This window comes from Anser cygnoides, chromosome 3, assembly GCF_040182565.1.
Source record: "Anser cygnoides isolate HZ-2024a breed goose chromosome 3, Taihu_goose_T2T_genome, whole genome shotgun sequence".
NCBI lineage: Eukaryota > Metazoa > Chordata > Aves > Anseriformes > Anatidae > Anser > Anser cygnoides.
In genome coordinates, this window is record NC_089875.1 from 84,275,853 (window position 1) to 84,296,372 (window position 20,520).

The 20,520-nt window shown below is 39.5% G+C and overlaps 1 long non-coding RNA gene across 5 annotated transcripts; it reads right to left on the reverse strand.

Moving 5' to 3' along the window:
• Positions 1–381: 381 nt before the first annotated feature.
• LOC106035344 (uncharacterized) lies at positions 382–10,169 on the reverse strand. Of its 5 annotated transcripts, none has more exons than XR_010830482.1 (5): positions 9,865–10,164; positions 9,232–9,395; positions 8,946–9,063; positions 7,265–7,519; positions 382–1,350 (listed from the first exon to the last, which is right to left on the reverse strand). It is a non-coding gene; the product is annotated as an uncharacterized lncRNA (long non-coding RNA). The 5 variants fall into 5 exon arrangements; XR_010830481.1 differs by lacking the exon at positions 382–1,350 and adding an exon at positions 2,012–2,112 and having other exon boundaries at positions 9,865–10,165; XR_001206720.3 differs by lacking the exon at positions 382–1,350 and having other exon boundaries at positions 6,073–7,519; positions 8,946–9,066; positions 9,865–10,169.
• Between the last annotated feature and the right edge of the window lie 10,351 nt (positions 10,170–20,520).

The following is a 20,520-nucleotide window of genomic DNA, read 5'->3' on the forward strand; positions in this document are numbered from 1 at the left end:
CACAACATCTGTTTTGACATAAAGCTCTCTGAAGAGCATTTTAGATCATATGGTGAAGGATCTTACATCCCAAATGGCACCTTCCACCTCTGCTGTCCCATACAAAGGTCTAGAGAAGAAATAATATGAATATCTGTCCATAGACAACTCTCCCTGCCACATTGATCCTGGCAGCACTGATGTAGGTGAGCAGACAGCAGGCGGGATGGTGCCAGATAAGGCTGTTCAAAATCCTACTGTTAATGGCAGAGGCTGGTTGCTACAAACCCGTTTAAAGATTGGGACAACAGTACATGATGCTGCCACCATCATCTGGACAATGGCATTGGGATTTCACATTTGACATCCAGCAGGGCTATGTCCAAGGTGAAACAAATGGAGTCTTTGAGCAAGAAAATGCAGGGGGAAAAAACAAACAAACAAACAAACAAAACAAAACAAAAGAGAGCCTATGGTCTCTTGTTAAAAGGGTGACTGTTATAAAGGACAGTTAATTTTATTCCCTGAGGCTTTCTGTGTTTCACCACCCTCCGAGAGTGTTTTGAGGTTGCATTTAGTTTATTTATCTCATGATTAAATGGATGTCATCTGCTGTCACTCCTAATGCAAACAACTTCTTTTTTTCCTTATTTTTCCTGATACAGACAAATTGAAAGTCAGGCAGAATGTCCTTTTCTTTCATGTTACAACCTATACTAATAAAAGATTACTTTGTGGAAGCCTTTTTGGTTGAAAAAGAAAATAACAGGTTAAACCCCACATAAATGTTATGACTCATGGAAAACTAATAAAGGTATCTCTTTACAGACTGTCATTTCAGGCCTTGGGCTACAAAAGTTATTGTTAATTTTTATTAAACCTGCATGCATGACAACAGTCATGGTTAGGTTGTAATAGTAAAAATGTAAACAGGAAAGTTTATCTTGCAAGTTCTGTAGCACAGTGCTCATACACTGCCTGAGCCTTCCTGCTAAGGAACTGCTTAATGTCTTTGCTAATAAAAGCTCCCAGGAAGGATCGTTTCTTCTCCATCACTGGCAACGAGATTTTATGCATATAGGTAGCTTGCTTTTTATGTGTTTATTAACATAAGAAAAAGAAATCACAAGCATTGAATTAGTGCTGTTAAAATAGGCTGATTCAGAAGATTGTTTCCTTTTTTTTTCTTTTTTTTTTTTTCCTGCTGCCTTTTCCTCTTCTCACACTTTATGATCTCTCGGTTGCAGTATTGTAGAATTACAGAACACCTGTGGACCTACTGCCAAGATGATTAAAGTCAAAGATACAAAGCTCTTTTTCTAATTCTTTCTGCCAAACAGCATCAGATGGTATCCGGACTGCACTCTTTACCTGCAAATACATTGAAAAGAAACAGAGAACAGGCATCTCAATACAGAAAAAAGTTACAGGCTCCAAATATTCCACCTATACGTGTTTTTTAGAAGAGACACATAGCAGTCTTTCAGTTCAGTTCATTTTAGAGATCTCTGCTAAGCATACTGTATGTCTTAAAGAATACTAAATAAATAAATACATAAATCTTAGAAACTTGATGTATGATTCATCTGATTCAATGTTTGTATGTTTTATAAGAAACATATTCCAAATCCCTTGTATAACTAGAAGTGGGGGGGGGGGGGGGGGTTGGGGGGGACGGAATCCACCAAGTATTTCTAGAGCACAATTGCTCACTTTCCAATCTAGATGTCAGCAATCTACAGTCACTTCACACTAAAAATGCTTGCTTTTCTCCACTGGCAGTAGCTCAGAGGCAGACCTTGCACACTGGCCACAGCTAAGTGAGGATTTGGTTCAAGATTGCTCTGCCTGAATTTAGGTGCCTGCATGTGCCCTGAGGCTGTTCCCAGCACTGCGGATGGAAGGCTTGTCAGTGTAATTAGTGGATTGTCAAAAGCAAGAGAGCTAAGGCATCCCCGAGCTAGATGCCTGTTTGAGGGCCACCTGAAAACACCTGGGTGAGCTGAAGTCTCCCCTGACCTTTCTGACTGCAGCACAGTAGACGTCTTCTGTTGTGACCATTCAGAATCACAGAAGAGCCAGCACAGGGATTCAGGCTGTGCAGAAGTCCAGCTGTGCTATTGTTGCCATTACCTATAGAAGACATGTTTGATTTGAGAGGGACAGTGATTTCATATATCGTTAAAACCAAATGCTACCCAGTTCTGCTATTAATAGCACATGGCAAAGTATAAATAACCCTTCACATGGGTTTGCACATTCTTTACAGTCAATATAATGTCAGCAAGAATTCTTCCATTAGTGCACAGTGAGACAATCTCACTTTTATAAAACTGCAGGACAGCTGCAGTGAACTGATTATATTGTAAATACATATGCTAAAATATTTCCAGAAAAAGCCTGAACTTTGCACTTGAAAATAACTATATATTGAGTACTGAAGTTCTGCATATGAGGTTGCTGCAAGACAAATTTGCAGTTCTAATTATGGCAGCTGAAATCCAGAGCAATACTAAATAATAATAATAATAGCACAAAGACGAGTGTTTCTAGATGGTTTTAAAAGAAACTGAAAATAAGTAAAGAAGGCAGAGATTATTCCTGATGCAAAGAAGCAAACCATGGTGTACATCTGTAACTTTAAAGTGGCAGAAAAAAATGAATATTGCAATAGTTGCCCTTAACACTTTCTAGGTGTAGATACAAATAGTACTGTCAAGCAGCATGTCACACTCTGCTATTGTGTGACAAGGAATAACACTGAAATAGCAGAAGCGTGTAAAATTTTGAATTTAGTTTTGAAATTCTGAAATGAAAACATCCTAAAAATTTGTCCTAGAAACAGGAAAAAAATGTCAAAAGTTTTTTTGACTACTGGCTGCTTAAATTGCGTGGTACAGTTTTTGTTCTCTGACTGGGCAATGGCAGTCTTACAAGACAAGCATGTGAAATACAGGTTCAGTGAGGAACAAAATACACATACTTATTCTCAGATAGCTCTGTTTACACTTTACCCAAATTCTGACATTGTTTAAACTTTTTACTTCAACCAGACTGCTTGTGATTTATGAGATAAATATACAAATAACAATTGATTAAGATTTGCAATTTTGTAAAATTGTATAAATAAGCCAGCCAAACTGTGTGGTAAATGACGACTGTGTTTTAGAAGATGGAGGAGTGAAAGGAGATGTGAGAGACAAGTACAGGGTGACAAAATTCATTCAGTATTCAGACAAATCAACAGTAGCATAGGTGAAGTGAACAGGAATAATTCATTTACTATTTTTCCTAATATAAGAACACAGGCACATCCTGCAAATTCATCTATCAGAAGGTTTCAACAAAAGTACTTCTTCTGTACAGTGTGCAATTATACCATTGTCATAGTCAAAAAGTTGAAAAGTATAAATGAGCTCATGAAAAAAAAAAAAAAGCCTTGAAACATCATTGCAAACCATCTATGTCCTCTTGGCTTATGAGAAGCCTAGGACTGCTATTGCTCAAAGAAAATCCTGGGGGCAACTGCCAGTACATTCGCCTTGCTCTGTTATCTTTCCCCAAGGATTCACTATTTTCTGCTGCTGGAGACATGGCACTAGGTAAAATGACCCAGTAAAGCATCTCTTAAGTTCTTAAGCTGCCATGCTTGTTACCAGGAAAGAGAATAAGCAATTATTTCATACCATTCTGGACACCTACCTGGGCAACCTGCTCTAGGGAACCTCCTTTGGCAGGGGGGTTGGACCCGATGATCTCCTGAGGTCCCTTCCAACCCCTACAATTCTGTGATTCTGTGATAATTACCAGGCAACTCTTTGCTATAGTAAGAGGTGAGATGGTATCTGACAAATATCGAAAGCACCATGTTTGTGATTGCTGGAGCCGGCATGCACCACGTGCCCACGGTCGTGTAAATGCCTGAAGTGCTGGAGAACTGTCAGTCACCATATAATAGAGGGATAAGGTCAAACTCCTGAAGAACAATAATGGAAAGAAAGGTAATCACAAATTTTGTGATCCCTTGTATCTGAGGGTCTAGGAGTATGATGAGTTCAGAAAGAGGCTCCTGCACTGCAGGATGGACAAAGCAGCCAGAAGGGCAGGGGAGTAATGAGCTGAGGGGAATCACCAAAGCCTAATGGTCTTCTGGTGACATGAGGAGATCTAGGAGCAGTGGACAGATAACACGGAGACAGCTGGAACTGAATTGGGAAGGCAGAAGGATAAAAATGACGGAAAAACATTCACTGTGGGGGATAATCTCGTTCCTCAGTTTGGGTGCTCACAGCTAGGCACTGGGGAAGAAGCACATCAATTTAGGCAGTCTGTCTGGACTTTTCCAGTACCTTCCAATGATACCTGAAATAAGACAATATTTCATGAAGAAGCGTTGTGACCAGTTCTGCTGCAGTTTGTCCCACCAGTCACATCTGTACCTTACTCTACGAAACTCATTCTCTGCACTACTAGGGCCAGAAAGGTCCCACATTTATATTATTTTAGACCTGTAGAGACATCACAAAAGACAAAATTCTCACTCAAATATTAACTAAATATACCTGTTTGTTTGTTGGTTTGTTTTTAAAGGAATAACTATTTAGATAGTCTATATAGATAATTCCTTTTTTAGCTGCACTCACTGATGTTAATGGAGAAAAATCTCATCTGGAAGTAGTCTGTCTGCACACATTCAAAATATATTTAAACATATAAATTCAGGTATCTCTTTTTTAAAACATTGACTGATCTCTCTCAGCTCTCAAAGGTGGACTTCTCTTAAGAAAAGTGTTTGCTTCCAAAGTTTCTGATATAAAGCAAAGGTTGACTGTGGTGGTGGAAGAACCTCTTTTTACATATGGTGGTTTCTAACGCATTACTTGAGAGCTTTCACAGAGGCAGCTGCTGTTATCCATATTTTACGAATAAGGAAGCAGATATCAGGGGTGAGGCACTTTACTAGGTAACATGGTGAAACTACAGCCAAGCTATCCCCAAAGACCATGTCTCCCAAGTTCTCCCTCTGCACTGTATCTTAGATATGGTCAAAAGGCAGATTTGTTGGAAAACACAAACAGAGCTGACTTGAATATGCTTAATAACAATTCGGTAATTTTATCAAAATTCTGATTTGAAGGGAGAAAAGGGGAAAGTGTTCACCAATATTAAGTCACATTATTCCAATATTTACAGAATTCTGCATTTTTCTTTCTTTCCTTATGCTTTAAGTTGTGGTTTTATTGGTTTGTTTGTTTTCTAAGTCTGGTTAAGCATATGCTATGTATAAGGTTATAATTAAAAGAACAAAACAGAAATGAAACATTTTGATTGACATGGAAAAAAAAAAAAACTTTTCCCTTTTCTTCTCAATTTTGAAATGTGAAGTTTTAGTCCAAATCAGCAGGAAAACAAAAATCAAATCAAAATCTCAGCTCCTCCAAAATACAGGTATCTAGTTTCCACAGCACTCCTTTCCTTTACTTGCATTTTCTATCACCTTCTCCACAACTGTTCTTACTAGATACCAGCACAAGAAGAAAACTAACCTTCTGAAATGACTCCTTGACCAAAGGAAATATCCCAAATGAGATTTATTTTGAAAGACATTATCCCACTTAAAGGAAGAGATGCTGATAGCAAGTATCAGAATAGAGGAGGAAAAAAAAATAAAAAAAAAAAAAAAAAAAAAGATGGACTGATTAAAGTTGTGGCTTTTTTTTATAAGGTTTTCTGTAAAGGGAATTAATCACTATTTTGGCTATGGGTTAAAGTTTAGCAGCCTCAAACTTTGATCAGACATCTTAGAACTAGTAATAAACAGAATCACAGAATAATAAATAAATAAAAAAGAAAAAAAAAAAAGGTTGGAAGATTGGAATCTCTCTGGAGATTGCTTGGTCCAAGACCCAGTCTCAAAGCAGGGTCAGCTACAGCACATCTTGAATACCTCCAGGGATGGAGATCTCACAGGTTCTCTGAAAGAAGTATCAGAAGGTTCCTCTCTGGTTACCAAACCCTGCAGAAGTCTATTTCTGCACATTAAAAGGCAATTGCACTTTAAATACTCCATCAATTCACATAAATGGACAACAGGAAAACAGTCCTAAGTTTCATCAGTGACTTAAGATCATTTATTTAGTTTTTGGCAGAAGTTGAAGACTTGTTTTTAGCTTTTTACAAAAAATACTTCAGAATGATCATAATTCATTACTGCATTGTCCTGTTTAGCTTTCCAGTGTTGTATGGATTAAAAAAAAAAAAATGCAATAGCTTTATTATTTTTGGAAATGTGTATAAACCATAAGGTAGGATCAGTGTTGTGGTACCAAATCTCAGAAATACTTACAACCAATTTTCCAGCAGATGATTAAAAACATGGTAATCAACAACATGTTGGATTTGACTGAATGCCACTTGGCTGCACATAAAATATTACTGCACAAGTTGAATACATTTAAGTTTATAAATATTTGTATCATCTTATGACAGCATATAAACCCTTCGTCTGACATGAGTTTAGGTTAGTCTCCCTTATTTCAATTTTTATAAACAAGCACCAACATTAAAGATCAGTCTTTCTCCATCTCCTTTTCTCTTTTTAATCCATAGGTTTAACCGTGACAGAGTGACTGATAAACTTCACTAATGACTATTTGTTTCGCATCGACCCAGTTCATTTCTCGTGGAAATACTTTATCTCAGCTAAGAAATACATGAGAAACTTAGGCGAGATTGAGTGAAATCAGTGGGAATAGCTGCATTTAATGTAGCTTATGTTGCTGAGTCAGAATTTGTCCTGGCAAGGGAAACTACCTTAATTTTGTTTTTCCCCTAACAATCTGAGTTACAATCTGAATCATTAAGGTGATAAAGTGAAACCTGTATAAGTGGTTGTTTTTATTAGCAAACAGCCTGTGTTAGAGCACTGTAAAATATGCAGACCAAATCACCAATATAAAAAAATGCTTTATTTTTCCTAGTTATATCTCCAAGTGAAGTTTACCATCTTACCATCTAAAAACCTTGTGAAGACCAAACACAAGTAGTTTTTACTTTGATGTAGCTAGACAACTTCATATATGCCATACATAGCCATTACCTTCAGTAGTTACCCAGGGTCCAAACAATCTTAAAAATAAACCCCTTTGCTGCCAGGAGAATATCCACAAAGATAAACTAGGTCTCTGATGTGCAGTCTTGTTCTCAAGCTATTTAAAACATCTTAAGGTCATGCCAATAAATATTTTCTAGATGACATTGTAAATGTTTTCAAGGTTATCCATACCTGTGTTAACACCAAGGCCTTCGCTCACTGTCGTAATGCTTTTTTGAAGAAATTTCCCCAGCTGTCAGCTTCCCACACAGTGGTGCAGTTTGGGTGCAATTGCAGCAGATGTCTTTTGGAGGCACCAGCCTAGAAGCTCCAGGGGTATTCCCACTTGTTGGGGGGACACAAGAGTCCAAACCATCAACCAAAGCCATGGACAGCTTCAAGCCACATACAAGGGGGCTACTGTTCCTCCAAAGAACTAGACAGAATCTAGTCCAAGGGAAAAAAAAAACACAAGAATCACCAGCGCTGTGGATGTGAGGACTCATCAGCAGCTGCTTCATTCCCCTGACTTATTCCTGCTGTGAGGAACCTTTTGATAAAGTAGATGCAGCCCCTGAAGATTTCTCAGTAATTAGGACTTGCAGCCCAGCCATTGATGATTCTGTGAATACCATACATTTGCTATCAACCACATGGCCGTTCATTTTCTGAGGTGGCAGCAATACCTCTGGAGATTTCAAGGAGAGTATGTGGTTTTTAAGGAGAGGACTATACACATGTTCCTGCTTGAATGTGAGCTTGTTGCAATGTTTCATCAGCCCATCCCTGCCTACCACCGCTCCCAGTGATCTTGCATGTGGATTGAACTGGAGATAAGATGGATCTGCCTTTTTTTTTTTTTTTTTTCATTTGTCCCTGTTTTTAAAGATGTACTGGTTTAGGAGAAGCAGCAAGACTGAGGAAATTAGTGTTATCTTTGAAGGACTGCAAACAAGAAGTTACCTTGATTTCCCTGAAAAACTAGAGGCATGGACCTACCTCTTAACATAGCCATACCCCCTATTGCTGTACCTCATCAAAGAACCTTAGCACAAAGGTCAGAATTACTGAAGCAATGCATGGCTTATCAAGGGAAAAAAAAAAAATCATCCACTGTGAATTCATGTAATTTTTGCTTCGTTTGAAATGTCTCAAGGTTTCTCTTTGATGTACCTAGAGATTGGCAACCTTTCAGTTCAGATGTAGCACGTTTTGATCAGTCGTGCCTTCAATATAGGGGAGTAAACATTCAAAACACACCAGTAATTTTGAATGCTTCAGCTTCAAAATTGCAGAACTTTTTCAGGATGCTTCCATATACCTTGACCGATTATCAAAGGTTAGAACTACTTTTCAGGTGTCTGTATTAATATTTTAATATGAACCGATTAATATAGATGAATAATTCACCTTTTGCTTTCCTTTGGTACAAAACCTATTTTTAAATCTTAAAGGGACATGAACCATTTAGCTAAACATTCTTCAAATAATTTAATATATTTTCATGCATGTCTCATGACAAAACCTGATGTGATGACAATATATTCAAAGACTTAATAAATACCTTAAATTGCTAAAGATTCTGCAGTCTTCTCACTACTGAATCTTTTTGTTTCTCTAGTAAATATGTTATCTGAAATCTTAAAAAAAAAAAAAAAAAAAAGAATGTGGCAGCATTATGCCCAATACCATCTTGCCAAGGATACAATGTTCTTTCAAAAACAATCTTGATGTCTGTAGCAGTCATCTCTTTTTTTAAGTAACCACTGCCAGGCCCTGTGCCTGCGAAATACTCCTCCTGAGATCTGATGTTTGATCCCAGTGAACAGGAGACTGCTATTTTCATTTCCAAACGAAGATGCAATTGCATTACCATAAAAGTCACATTGCTGTTGGCTGTCATGTAAATGCCCACAGATGTCCTCTTGACCCTGAAGGTGGCATCATATTGTAAGGTTTCCAGTAATAGAGAGAGCTCCTTCTGTTCATATCTGCTGGATGAAAGCAGCAAAAATCCCACCATAATTTTACTTTTGCATCAGTAAAAGAATAATTCAAATTATCTTAAAATGTTTATTTGGTTTTATGAAAAAAATGTAAAATAGTTTAAAAAATGGTAAAAGATAGAAAAGAGTTACCAAGAAATAGAAGGGACAGACCATGATTTTTGTTGCTTTTGTGAAAATCTAGGCTCGCTCCAAAAAAACCAATGGAAGTATTTCATTTTCCAGTGCCACAGCTGGAATCAGAATGGGGATCTTGGATTGAAATCATCTTGTAAAGATCAGAAACTGCAACAAACCCAGGAATCACCATTTCTAGCCTGCTTTCCAAAGGACAGGAAACTTACATAAATATGCTGTTTACATAAATACGCATAAATAAAAAATATAAATAAAAATATAATAAAAATAAATATATATAAAAATATAAAATATATATGAATATAAAAATATAAATAAAATATTTAATAAAAAATAAAATTTTAGTAAATTTTATTTATTTATTCTTTATTTTTATTTATTTATTAAATTTAAATAAAAATTAACATTTTATTTATAAAAATAAAATATAAATATAAAAATATATAAAAAAAATAAATAAAATAAAAAATAAATAAAAATAAAATAAATACTAAATAATAAATAAAAAACTTACATAAATATGCTGTTTACACAAATATGCATAAATTTCCCTGCCTGCCTGTCCCATCCCCAATACCCTGATTTCAAGATTTCATGGGGTGGTTATAACGTCAAAGCTACCACACCTCTAACTCTTCCTGAACTCACACAGGGAAGAGAGACTATGGCTGCCCGTATGGACCACGACCTGGGTTCCTCCTTGGCATGCCTCATCCACACAGGAGCTCAGGCACAAGCTGGAGCCCACACGAAAACAAGGCTTCAGCAGTGCTGCTGCTCGGGGACCACTCGCACTGTACACCACACGCCCAAACCTTTGCCAAAAGCACTGCAGGAGGGTTTCAGAAGAGGGGATCTCTGCCTGGGGTTGATGTAGTGGAGAGAAGATGGGCGGTCAAGCAGCTGCCTGATCTCCCCTTTAAGCTACCCAGGAGCTGAGCTTCACAAATTGTTCCCAGGTGGGAGTGCCGACACCCTGGCTCTGCTGCTCAGCGATGCACCCCTGCCGTGGTGAGAGCTGTGGTGCTGGTATACCAATGGGGGGGAGTGTCCCTGCTGCACAGGGCTGGTCCCCATCTTGCTCTGCTGCTCAGACAGCTAGCAGTACTTCAGGCAACGTGCAGACAGCTCTTCTAATAGATATATAGCGTCCTCTGTGGTTGCTAATGGACGTATTTCTGTTATACATATGTCTGTCTCCAACCCTTGCAAGAATGGAAATTAGTTTATTTCCCAGACCAGACACCAGAGCATTATAATTTATCAGCAGACTGCAGGGTCACTTGCTCCATATGATTTAATTTAGGCAATTTTCTGCTACACTGTAGCCAACAATTTCTTAACGAAAATACTTTATGTATTGAACAGGCATATTTTTTTTTTCAGTCCAAAGACCTGATGTCCTTTTCCAGTTCAGGTTCAGGTACTGCATTTACTGTCGTGTCCATTGCCTGGGCCAGGCTCTTCCCGCCCTGCCTGGCAAGAAGCCAAGCATGCCACTCTTGCGTTTGCTTCTCCTCATACATACTCATATGTGCATTTTTCTCTGAAATGTCTGCAAGAGCTTGCTTTGCTCTGCAGTTGCGCCAGAGGGTAGCTCTATCACATCGCAGGATGTCAAACGTTCCCCTAAGCCTCGGAGTCCCAGCTGTTTGGCACAGGTGATGCATTGCCTCAGCCTTCACTGGCAAACACTCTTCCCACATCTCTCAAGTCCATGAACCTCAAGGCAGGGTCTGGGGGAGTGCAGTCCCCACCACTGAAAGTGAAGGTTGAATTTGAGACCACCTGGTGAACCTGAACATGTACAATTCTGTGGGGCCCGATGACATGCATTACGAAGTCTTGAGGGAGAAGGCTGATGAAGTTTCCAGGCCTCTCTCCATCTGATTTGAAAAGTCCTGGCAGTCAGGTGAAGTCCACACTGGAAAAAAGGGAAACATCGCTCCCATTTTTAAAAAGGTAGAAAGGAGGACCCGAGGAACTACAGACCTGTGAGCCTCACCTCTGTGCCTGGGAAGATCATGGAACAGATCCTCCTGGAAGCCACAAAAAGTCACACTGAACGTAGGGAGGTGATTCAACACAGCCAACATGGCTTCACCAAATCCCGTAACATTTCTTAGGTCATAGTTTCCCAGCTGTTCTGCTCCTGCCAGAAATGGTAAGCACTTATACTTAAAAGACTGAAATTGCACCACAACCAAAATTTCTCAGAGTTCTGCCAGTGCCAGAAATCCCTGCTTGTGTTCCCTAGGTGAGTGGTAACATTGCTTTTTAATCCCCTTGTATGATGAACAATGCAAGCAGGATTCAACTTATGAGCACAAATATGAGCTGCTTCAAATCTTTCCCCTTTTATATCTGGCCCTCAGATTAGGTAGGAAAATGGGCTCTATATTTAAGACATTGTGTTGAATTCCTGCCTCTGCTATCACAATATTCCTGACAGCTAAAGCATCTTTTAGCATGGCACAGCGATTATACATTTATCAGCCAAATCTGTTTCCAGTTGAGAGAAAAAAAAATAGATTTTGCTTGGGATCTTCAGAGCATTTTCAGTAAGAGAGTGATTCCCCAGAATTTACAGATGAGCAATTACTGCCTTTTAAATCACTCACTGTATGTTACTGCTCCCATGAATAACATTTATTTCAGCCAGCATTATAAGTCGAAGCAGCACTTCCTAACAGTCTGTCCAGGGGACCTGTGAATACAGGGATTGTTGGGAGAACAGAAAAAACACAGCAATGATCCTCACCTGGACATCCATCACGGGGCAGTGTGTCCATAGCAAGGGGGGCATCTCAGCATCTAATGTGAGATGTCTACCGTGAAGAGGTCTGAGTTAGTACCTGTAACTTTACATTGCTTTTGTAATCACCAGGAAGAAATAGGCAATTTCAGGATGCAATTTCTTTGGCCAGTTTTATGTTTACTTTATGATGACATGGTGCAATGAATCCCATGTACTTACTCAGAAAATGTGCTTGTCAGCCATGGCAGGAGAAAGATCTGATGCAAGTGTTTCTCCGGGCCACGTTTCCCTAAATTGCTCGCTGTCCTTTCCTACTTCAGGAAAATACCTTGGAGCCAGTGGGGTGGGATTTGATCCCTCCCAATGAAGAACAAAAGGGTGAGAAACTCCGCAGTTCCCACACAGGCAAAGCTGTCAATAGCACAGCCTCTTCATTAGCCCTTGGTCCTATGATCAGAACCTACCTACTTCCCACAGACTGTTTTAAAACAAACAGAGAAAATAATTGTGTGAGGAGAGAAATGGCTTTCCGATCAGTAAACACACAGTTCAGAGAACCCAGCTCCTTTCCTGACCTATCACCACTGATGTACTTCACTGTGGGTCAGATCTTCAAACACTGCCAATGGACTTGGTGGCACTGATGTCACCAGCTTGTGATCTGATGGCAGGTCAGTCCTCTGTCACCAGACTGCCAGGTAGGAGCAACAGCAGGTTAGCAAGTTCTGTACATCAGGATGATTTGCCACCATGGCTTTTCACTAGGGTAAAATTTAAATCCCTTCAAGCAAGCTACTAACTTCTGCCCGGCCATGGAAAAAGGGATAAATGGTTTTCTAGAGAACAACACTCAGTGACTTTTATATTGTTCAGTGAGCTACTGCTTCCTGATGTAATTGCAGTAATGAGGAAAAGATAAACGTTATTTTCTTGGTAGAGGGTCAGAGGAGCCTGTCAAGGAAAATACTGTCATAAAGTATCTATTTTACAATCACATAGCCAATTATGCCAAAATGGAAATAAAAGCATTCAAATGACAGAATAATTAGAGCTGTAATAGTTATAGGCTTTAGCAGAAATTCTGAAATGTGCAAATGTATGAAAAACTCAGTTTGTAACAAATTAGCATAGTGCTACAGACCAGATCAGACCAAAGAATAACCTCGTCCATCCAAAACAAGCTAGGTTTGAACAGAAAGGCAAATGTAGACAACATAAAAGGTCAGGATTTTGGCACTCTCTTAAAGAAATTCTGGTACAACATTTTGGGTACCAGTACTGCAGTTCTGAGAGCAAAAAGAAAGGGATGCCAAAAATGAGTAAATAGACAGGGGGATAGATGCCCAAATCCTGCAGAAGCTTATTACCGCAGAGCACCAAAGACCAGATTTAGGAGGTCAGTTACTTTTATAAATCTTACCTGCAGGCTGTCTCTGGAAACTCCAAGCCACTTGACTTTCTGACAAAGCAGACAAGGGAGGATGAGGGAGCCTTTCACAAATTGAAGATGTTATCGCAACATCCACATTCCTCCATCTTCCTAGTGCTCTTTCTTTGTTTCGTTCACTTGTATTTCCACACCCTGCTCTCCAGACAGCCTCTCTGAGGAGTGTTAACACACTGCGTGCTCCAGCCAGGGTACAACGTGAGCTGCATTCAGTAAATTCAATCTGCAGCAGCCACCCAAGACACCCAACTCCACGTGCTCTGCAAAACTGATGCAGGCACAAAGGTGATGGTACAATACCAGAGGACAGTTCTGGAATAAACAAGACTCAAAACAGGTCATATTTTAAAACACTGACAGAAATGTTCAGGAAAAAAGTCAAAATGAGTCAATCAGTCAAAAAAAAAAAATCAAAGTCAAAAAGTCAATCTTGGTCAAAGGTTGAGATTTTAAATTGATGTAGTTTACTTCTTTGAGGGCAGGTTTCTACCTTTATACTCTTTACCTAGCCAAAGCGGTGTCATCATCTCCTGCACCTCCCTTTTCTGAGCAGAGTCCACCCTTGGGTGACTGGAGCATCACCTGCTCAAGGCTTGGCCCGGTTGACACTGTTGACATACAACAGCACTGTTGCCATTAGCAAGCTTGTCCCGTATTTGTTCAGCCCATCAACCATGGACTGACACCGTTTGCCTTCTCAAACAGCTCCCAACCAGTCTAAATTTAGAACACCACTGCTCCACCATTGCCAGCTAGACACATAAAAGCTGTTGGCAGCGTAATTAACACCAGTGAGGCTGGCAGCAGCACTGTGGTATGGGGTACAGGGGACAGCTACAACTGATGGGTCCTCTGCCAGCCACCATGGTATAGGACCAGAATGCAGCAGTGATGTTGGCACCAAAGCCACTAAGGGACAGGAGAGACACATCCTGTAGGAGGAACTGGGAGGACAGACTGAGCAGGGGCAGAGGCAGAGGTAGGGCAGGGGCAAAGCAGGAGCAGGACCAGTCCCACAGAGCTTTGAGTCCACTCCATGCATCACTGTATCTCATTTTACAGATCTGTTAGAAACCCCAGATGGAGATGAGGAGCAGCAGAGGAGCCATGAAGTGGAAACTAGCAAAAATAAATAACAAAAAAGCTACCAAAAAGAAAAAGAAAAGGAAGAAAAAGAGAAGAAAAGGAAAAAGAAAAGGAAAGAGAAAGAGAAAGAAAAAGAGAAAGAGAAAAGAGAAAGAGAAAGAGAAAGAGAAAGAGAAAGAGAAAGAGAAAGAGAGAGAGAGAGAGAGAGAAAGAGAAAGAGAAAGAGAAAGAGAAAGAGAAAGAGAAAGAGAAAGAGAGAAAGAGAAAGAGAAAGAGAAAGAGAAAGAGAAAGAGAAAGAGAAAGAGAAAGAGAAAGAGAAAGAGAAAGAGAAAGAGAAAGAGAATGAGAAAGAGAAAGAAAAAGAAAAAGATAAAGAAAAAGAAAAAAGAAAAGAAAAAGAAAAAGGAAAAAAGGAAAAGGAAAAAAAGGAAAAAGAAAAAGAAAAAGAAAAAGAAAAAGAAAAAGAAAAAGAAAAAGAAAAAGAAAAAGAAAAAGAAAAAAAAAGAAAAAGAAAAAGAAAAAAAAAGAAAAAGAAAAAGAAAAAGAAAAAGAAAAAGAAAAAGAAAAAGAAAAAGAAAAAGAAAAAGAAAAAGAAAAAGAAAAAGAAAAAGAAAAAGAAAAAGAAAAAGAAAAAAAAAGAAAAAGAAAAAGAAATAATTGTGTTGGCCCACAGCTAGACTTCAAAACCATCACAGGGACTTAATGAATGTGGGGGTTGCTATGTGGGTTGGCTGAAGTAACTTGGGAATTCTGAGGAGAAAGTATTCAGTTGTTTCTATGTTGGCTAGATTTTAAGTTAATAGCATGGTATTATGTAAATAGCACACTAGTAAAATGATTTTCATTGTTTTGTATGCTCGGCCCAATTTTATAACAGTCAGCTAAACGGAAAGACACAGTGGGGAAAAGCTCTGAATTTAAAAATTAATTCAGGTAGAGTGCTTGCACCAGGCTGAGGGATTTAATTCAATGCAAGTATCACTGTAGGCACACACAACTCAGAGTTTGCTTTGCATCTCTCCAGCTTGGGAAGGCAAAAAAATATTCTGCTGCTGTTGCTCTGGTTAGAACTTGTGGGGCCCCACACTGCAATGGCGTGCTCTTGGCTTTCTGCGCTCCAAGTTTCCCTATCGGGGTCCAAATGAGAAACAGAGACCATGATTTTTGAGGTTTCAAAATAGCTCAATAACCACTGGTGTTACAGCAGCAATTTTTAGCAGTGACCCTTGAAGATGCAGTAAGTAGCCCACAGGGAGAGCTGGAACCACATCAGCAGTGCTCTCAATTACACACAGCAGTGAGGACTTTGTGTGGTCGTCTAGGAGAGACATTATGAGCTGGCAGTAGTCCTTAGGCCCAAGTAGTTTAGAAACCACTGATATAATTTGTGGCATAGATAGTGTTTTTCTGCAACCTTTTAGAAAATAAATAACATTTTATTTTATGGCTACACCTTACAAATCTTTTCATGAAGCACATGTGTATGGATTATACGAGATACACAGTAATAGCCCTTAAGGGAGTCATCACTCAAATACAAAGTGACTTTTGACATAGCAAACAAAGCTTTTATGCCAAAAATAGGAAGTAAGTATAAGTAAGTAGAGTATATATACCTCATATTGTACATACATTGATCTTTTACCTATATTTACTAGTAGCTGCTAAGAGAGCACAAGCACAGCTATTAACATAAGCATAACGTGTGCATGCCAGAGAGGGATGGAACGTTTTAGTCCAGTTTTAGCAAACTCTTTCCCCTGTACTTAGAAAATTCATTAACTTTGGAGAGATGTTTTCAGTTAAGTCTACCACCAGCCCCAAACGTGGCATTGCTATGTCAGTGTTGGGTTTTTAATCCATACTGCCAAGCTCCTTCTAATTTTGGATCTACATTTTTTCTTTCCTGTCTACCTGTAGTAGAGGGAAATATTTTTTAGTGCCAATTACAAAGGAAAACATCACAGCTTAGCAGCTTGCCTGAAGATCCTTTGCAAATGCCATAATACCTCATAACACCAGGGGAACTTTTAGGTTGTTCAGAGTTTTATATAGATAATATAAAAAGAGGCTCTGCAGGGAAATGCTACTGATTTACCTAAAACTGTCACAGTTTTACTAAATAGAGGACATTTCATACTTTCTACCTCTCTTTCTGTTTAGTTATTGATGTAATTTAAAAAAAAAAACAAAAACTGTAAGTGCAGAAACTATCAGAGATTTGAAAACATTTTCCTTTAGAAATTAATAAAAAGAAAAAAAATCAGCTACCAATTACTGGCAAAGCACTTCAGAAGCACAGGCTTAGATTTCATTGTCTGGTTCCCAGAGGAGATTTAAATTCCTTGGTTCATTTTTTCAGCTCTCTGGCTCGTACAAGCAGAGATGAAGTGCCCACCTTCCCAAGTGCCTTAAGCTGGCATAAGACCCTGGGATGAAATAGCCCTACTTTATTCTTTATCTACCTTTCTCCTGTTTTGTGAATTCCACTTCCTCACATCTAGTGGCACACTTTAAAGCCAAGGACTGGCTATGTACCTGAAGAAATACTTATGTGTAGGAGCCTGTGGAAATACTCCCATGTCTATGCAACACAAGATTTTGTGTGTTTAAGACATGTGCTCCTAAAAATGCATGATATATGCTCACAGAGGTAGCAGGCCATGGGCATGCAGGAAGTTCATTTTTGATTCAAAAAAAGGCCCACAAAGTGGAAAGGAATCAATAACAATCTCTGCTCCTTTACCTTCAACCATTGCTTTACCTGGCCCCCAGCAGTACACGTGCCACAGCCAGGCCAGCTCCACTGACCCCACCGTCAGGGCTTTGATGAGACATGGTTGCACCCTCAAAACCTGAAATGCTCCTTCAATGGCCATGGAGCAAGCAGCTTGTGTGAAGCCAAAGCTGCTCTGTTTAACTTTCACCCAGCCTCCAGCCTCATAGGGAACTCAACCTTGATAGGTGCCATTTACAAGGAAACAACATATTAGTAGACAAAAAATACAAGCAGTCACCTCCAGAAACTGAATTCCATTGAAACACAAATTCCAAGTTGTTGCTGTAAAATGCAAAGATGTTTTCCAGGACTTGCAAGTACAAGCTCATGAAAGACCTGCTCTTCTCGTCTCTGTTAAATCTTTTGTGGGAAGTCTTATACAGATCCTTGGGTCTTCTGTGTATGGCACCACACCAGATACAAGAACATGGAAGGCAAACATAAGCCACAAGGTTTTGGATAACATGCAGATATAGATGACATTGGCTATGTACTTTTGTGAATCAGCTTTCATGGAAGCTTTCTGGGGCTTAATGTCCCTGAGAACATTTTGACATACTAACCATAATAGCTCACTGTGGTGACCAGCATCTCTAGGCTGCTGGTGCTGGTCCAGAGTTTAGATCCTCTGTAGCACACTCCAGCACAATCCCTTGGGACCTACTTTCTTGTGGCTTACAGAAACGACATACAACATGGTAATTGTCTTCTTGCTTTTTGTCTGGAACACGGTAATTTCCCTAATCCTCCTCCGTGGATCATGGCCTGAGATGCTAGCCAATTCCTAGGTCTGTGGCAGGAAAGCTGATGAGAAAGGATCGGGATGAGAATGGGGTCTCATGTCCAGGAGCAGAACAGGAACCGACAGACCCATCGCAGCACCGAGCAGTGTGACCCAGCAAGGGGCATATCCCCTCCTTTCCATTTTCTGACGCCATCTGAGTCCCCACAAGAAGAGTAGCTATAAATGGTTATTCTGGTATTTTTCAAAAGGGAAATCACAGAAAGAAATATGCAAACCTCAACTTCTTTTTAATGCCTTCTTTAATAAGTACTGAATGTTCTCGGCACTCCTGGGGAAACAGAAGGAGCGGTATAAGCAGCCTATTTTTAGGCTCTGAAACATTGCTTCCAGAGCAGCCAGTAATCTTACAGCTTTCTAAATGGTAGAAGAGCCATTGAACTCATCTAGTTTCTCAAAGCCCATCTAAAATTCAATATTTTTCTTCAGCTGTCTGAATTTTTACTACCTATTGTAAGTCTGGCTGTGCTGAGGCTTTCCGTCACTTTAGCCAACCTGTCATTGCCTACTGTGCAAACGCCTCACAACCAGTAACATGCAGGGCTCTGATGAGGTGGCAGCTGCATAAATCTGCCTCTTTTCCTGGGGTGGGTACTGAGGAGGTAGCAGGTCAGATGGCCATGAAAGGCAGCTGGATCAGTTTCATAGAAGGAAATTACAAGAAGTGGCTTCAGAGCCCAGGTTTCCCAAGTGTAAGTACCAGCAGCATGTTTTCGTGTACATACAGTTTTCATCTGTAGACATCTCTGCGCATGCTGGAAGGACTAAATCCTTTGCAAGTACCCTTGCAGGCATATACCTTCACACAGCCATGGGATTTGCAGCCCATCAGGTCACGGCAGTCTCATGTTCAAACTACTTAAGCTATAAAACCAGACAGCACAAATAGTGGCAGATACTTTGTGCAAATGCCTCTGTGAACAGCACAAAAACTTGGTCCTCAGATATCTGCCTCCAAATATTCACACAACCTTCAACTGTCTTAGCTTTCTTGTTTATTTTTTAGGACTCTCCTAGTTTTCTCACTTATCTTTTTCATTTCTCCATTCTCTTCCCCATGAATCACAGTGTTGTACAAACTGAACATGGCAATCTCAGTGTTTTCTCTAATAAAACCTATATAATATGCTCTTTCATTATTTTTGATGGTCTTCTCAGCTTGGAGTAGTTCTAGTATTTTTGACATTTTGCAGATAAACTTGTCTCTGTTTTTGCTAACTACCACATTGAGCAGAGACCCTCTTTTGTCTCCCTCATACACATGCAATTCAACACATGCCTCTTAAACTGCTGCTAGAGCACTTTGCAGGAGTCAAGCACATTGGGAAAACGTGATCCAGTCAATATACAGCATAAAAGTTCCCACCAACAGCTCTTAAAGAGATTGGGCTGTCATGGGTAGAAGGGAAGTTCTTTCTCGGGCTAATATGTGATGAATAGCAAGAAGCTAAAAACTAGGCATTAAGGATGAGGTTTGTGGCAGGGTGCATACAGTTCTGTACTGGAATCATTCAATACATCCTGTATGTGTGTACATAGGTCATTAGTATGAGTGCCACATGCTCGGTTCAACATAGTGATGGAAAAATGGTAAGCAGCAATGTGTGCTACACGACCTGAAGATAATACAAAATAAATCAGGATACTCAAATCTAAAGCTGACTGCAAAAACTGTCACCAGAACATTAAATAACTGGGCAATAAGCTTGCAGATGAAATTGAGTGCAAATAAAAACATAGTCAAACACAAGGAGAAAATGATCTTGGCCGCGCATACCCATCCACAACCTCTGATTTATCCCTTATGAGCCAGGGAAGAGCTCTTGATGTCGATGTGACTAGCTGTCTGAAAAAAATCATGACATGCTTGGACAGGCTCAGAAAGACAACTGGACTGTTAGGCATGTGGTCAGTAATATGACTGTTGCAGTAGACTGCAAAATGTTTACATATTTGGATTTACACCTTTTATTCATCTAGGTAGTGCAGCTAAAAAGAACAGACAAGTGCTCAGACATGCAGACTTTCCTCTGCATCTCAGGAAGACAGCAAAATGGGAAAGATTATTATTATGCCACCATATAAAAGCATATAAAGGCATCCTCAGTATTGCTTGCAGTGTGGGTCATCTCAGCTTCAAAGTACAGTAAATTAGAAAAATACAGAGATAAGAGATATGGAGCAGCTTATTCTGAGAAAAGAAAAATATAGCTTTAGATTCTTCAGCACAGAAAAAGATAAGACATGGGACTCTGCTAGAAACATACACAAGACTTGGTGCTGTAGTGAAAATGAATAGAGAATAGCAATTGATTTTTCTTACAATACAAGGACTGTGGCTGTATGATAAAGTTACTGGGCAGTAGGTTTCAAGCAAAAAAATGGAAGTGCTTTTTAATGTCATATTTAATTGAATGGCAAAACCCACTGT